The sequence below is a fragment of the Artemia franciscana genome, chromosome 10 (genome assembly GCF_032884065.1).
Source record: "Artemia franciscana chromosome 10, ASM3288406v1, whole genome shotgun sequence".
Taxonomy (NCBI): domain Eukaryota; kingdom Metazoa; phylum Arthropoda; class Branchiopoda; order Anostraca; family Artemiidae; genus Artemia; species Artemia franciscana.
In genome coordinates this window covers 48565115-48569413 of record NC_088872.1, presented here as the reverse complement: position 1 = coordinate 48569413, position 4299 = coordinate 48565115, and positions in this window count along the sequence as shown.

Sequence of the window (4299 nt, the reverse complement as noted above, 5' to 3'; positions counted from 1 at the left end):
TTATTGTTTTACAAGTTTTTCTCTTATTCTTAGAACTTTAATCTTTTTTCCATAATTATTACTTTAAAAAGAAATATATTAGAGACTAGTGCCGTGATTCTCAATGTGTGGTATGGCAATATTTTGGTGGATCATATTCAGGCTGTCCACCATTTGGTTGATTATTCTAGAGCCCTGATTAAAAAAAAAAACTCATATAAATGACCTCACATTCAGTTGCATTTACAGAGCAAAAAAGATACATCATAGTATTGTAATGACGTCATGCATTGTATAAAAGGTGTTGTATACAGACAAAAAATTAGTGTAATTAGTATATTGCGCTTAAATAATTAGCTTAAAATATGGCTAGAGGACGACTCGAAAAGAAGATATCATGTTAACGGCGATTTAAGCTTCCTCCAGGTAAATACGGGTAAAATATTGAGTAGCGAAATGTAAATGTCACGAGGGGGTGTCAGGATTTTAGAAATGCATAGGTGGGGTATGGCCCAAAATCGGTTGGGAATCGCTGGTCTAATATAGCCAAATCCTGATGAAGAGAAACAAGCTCGGACACTCGTGCTGAAGAAACAATAAGTTCATATGAATGAACTCACAGAGCAAAGAAGATACATCATAGTATTGTAGTGACGTCATGCATTGTATAAAAGTTGTTGTATACAGACAAAATACTAGTGTAATTAGTATATTATACTTAAAAAAATTAGCATAAAATATGTCTCTGAACTTATCTGAAGCCATTGCGAAAGTCCTCGTTTTAAATGACTTTCTTATTTAGAAAGCAATAGTCCTTAAAACCTCACTACAAGGTGAAGTTTTAAGGTCCCAAAGAACACCGGTTTGGGTACTGAAGATCCAATTTTGTGAGAACCTATTCCTTTTTTCTCTTTTGAACCCTATTTAGTTTCAGTTTTATTTTAGAAATAAGAAATCAGCTATCACTGAAATCTTAAGTATGGAGACTAATAAAAACGTTATCCATATTATATTTTAGTATTCAAAATGCTTCATGTTCGCAAACATTCAAGTGTTCCCAAGCTTGGTGGTTTTCAGCTTGAGGAAGAAATCTAGAAACAAGAAAATACACCAAGAAAAACAGAAAAAAAAATTGATGAGCGTAAAAAATAGATAAAATAGAGTGTAAGAATAGTAAAAAATAGAGTGTAAGAAATAGTGTAAAAATTAGGCATATTTGTGATCAAGGTTCATGGCTGAAGACAACAAAACAACAAAAAGATATAATAATCGTCTCTAGGCCCAACCACATTTCAAATAGTTATTACTAATCTGTTTTTTTATGAGATGTTACACAGAGAAGGGCAAACAACATCTTTTAGACACAAAGTTAGCAAGTAATAGAAGGAATAAATCCTTCAGACTTTTTATCTAGATGAGTGTTTTTAAACCTTTTTTCATGACACGACTCCCCTAGTATCAAAAAATGTTTTGCAAAACTCCCCCCTTTTTTTGTCATTTTAAAAGTATGTAATCCATGTTTAAATTTTAAACATTTGCATTATCAGGATTCGGATATAAATATTTAATTAAGGATGTGAAATGTATAACTGAAAATGAAAATGTTATAACTGAAATGGATAAATTCCTGAAAATATCACCAGAATCATCAATGTCTAGCGGGTGTAGTAGGACAAAGAAAAAAACGTCTTTAAGACGACAATTATTTGTAATCCGGGTTTACTGTAATTGAGAACAAACCGCAGTGCGTAATTTGCTTTGAAATTTTTTTTAGGAGGAAGAATGAATTTATCGAAGTTTCTACGCCTCCTAAGCACAAAAACATCCTAACGAAAAAAGAAAGAAACGTGGATTTTTTTAATGAAAATTAAAAGCTCTTGGACATCAATAAACTACCTTAGGACGAAATATCCAACCTAAATACGTCAACCGAAAATACGCCGTCATTGACCTAAATCTTACTGCACATTTTTTTTCTTGTTTTTTTTTAAGAAACGAGATCAAGGCTAGTAAGATTGAGGTATCTAACGGCTCAATTTTAAATGCTCTTATTGTACCTATTGTGTCCAGTTCAAAGTCCGCACCATCGTAGGTACCTGATCTCCAACGTAATGCCTAAAGTTACACTCTTTCCTGATTTTTATTTTTCGTTTATTAGTTACTATTTCCTACACTATCTCCGAGCTATCAGGCCTTTCCTTGAATTTCCCCAAAAGAAAATTTGTTCATCTGGAATCTCATCGGAAAATTTGCGTAAGTATATACACAAGCTTTAACATAAAATACAAATTGTTAAAGTACCTAAGACACTAAAATGAAACCTGATTCTTTAAATTGGTAAATTACAAACTTGCACGCCAATATACGTATTAAAAAATTAGGAAAACCCAGGAACTTAATTTTTAATGCAATAGATGTTCGATGCAGATATATAGTTTTAACATTTAACGTGTTGAATAGGAGGTTGGATAGCTTTCCACTAGAATTTTAAGATTACATAGCTACACATAGATTACATAATATAAAATATATAATATATTTAACATAATAAAATAATTATATTTTATAATAAAATATAAGGTTACATAAGTTACACAGCAGGGGAGAATTGTATAGGAATAATTGTCACGTTCCTAAAATTTAAAGAAAAGAATACATGGAGTCGTTCTTTTTTATAAGATACGAAACTTGGATAAGATCTGAGGTATCTAACGCCATTGTGTTAACAGTTTTTCTTTTACCTGGTGTATTCAGTTGAAGGTCCACAGCGTCAGAGGTACCCGACCTCCGACATGACGCCTAAAGCTATACATGTTCCTGTTTTTTTTCATGAATGAGTTACTGTTGTTTCAGCCATCTTCGAATTTTCGGGGTTCCCCCTAATTTCTCCAAAAGAAAATTGTTCTCTCTAAAATATCCCCGAAAATTAAGGTTCCCATAAATACACGAGCGTTAACATAAAATACCAACAGTTAAAGTAAGTTTTTGCGGAAATTTGTGCATGTCTTTAAGAAAAATTTGGGAAAAGCGGAGGCAATGTAAAAACACTTCTGTAGTTGAACAGTAAATAAAAATATATGTTGTTTGTAGCTGTGAATTACTTACAGATTACTTCAGCCGTGGTATAAAAAAAAAGTTAAACAGACTACCTTCAAAAGTTTACGCTGTCCCATAACAGTCAGGTAGCTTCTTAATTCGAATACTGTCCAAGTTCCTCTCGAAGCGGATAAAATAGGATCTCGGATCATACACGGGGACATTAAGATTTTTAGTTATCCGAAAATGTGCAGTAGTAAATAGCAGACTGTTGCCTTATTGAAGCTTCATTATTTTTATGCTTATCCGTTTAAATAGTCTGCTTATCCGTATATCCGTTTTATGCTTATCCGATAAGTCTGCTTATCCGTTTAAATAGTTTTCCGAACTAAATAAAACTGAATTTCCAAATAAATGCTAGTTAAGTAAGATATTTATATTTGAAATAAAATTCAGTATTTTGCTTTGGATATTTCATACGTGCATACAATGCACTGAAGTCAAGCTATAGAGATGTATTTAAAAGAGGGTTTAGCGGAAAAACTTGGTTTTTAGATACCATTTCAGGCTTTGGAACGATTTGGTTTAAATCGGAGTTTCGATGGAGAATGGCTCTATGCAAACAGAATAATGCGTTTCTATTCTACAGTTGGGGAGGTAATTAGCATTTAAAATTAATGATTGAAAAGATTGCACAACTTTTATAAATTTATTGAAAAGCTTTCTCTTGCGGTCAGGGCGCAATATTGAATAATTTTCCTGAAAGGATTTCATTGAAAAGCTTTAATAATTTCATTCAGTAAAAATATACGTAATTCCAGAAAGAACGGCGTATTATCGTTATTACAGATTGTGTGCTTAAAAAAAAAAAAATGGTTCCCTCCCCATGACGAGGAACCTGCACATGCGTCTTCCCCTTATATTGATCTTTTTGACCATCCGTTTGTTCGAGAAAAATTATAGCCGTTGAAGTTAGGTGAATGAAAGAAAAGTTCGACTTGATATCTTAAGTGTATTTAGGCCGAACTTTTTTTTTATGACATATTCCCCAATCGTAACTGTAAGGCATTTTGGCAACATTATTGAATTGACTGATTAATTTAGGTACTTGTGATTTATACACCACTCACTCAAGTTTACGCTGAGTAAAACTCAAGAACAAACCGCTTTCTTTGTTGCTTAAGGAACAAATTTGGCTTATATATTTGCACATAAGGGTGGAGGGGATGGGGTGCGGGTTAAGTATAGCGAGGATTCATGCGAAATGTGTTAAGTACAATTATT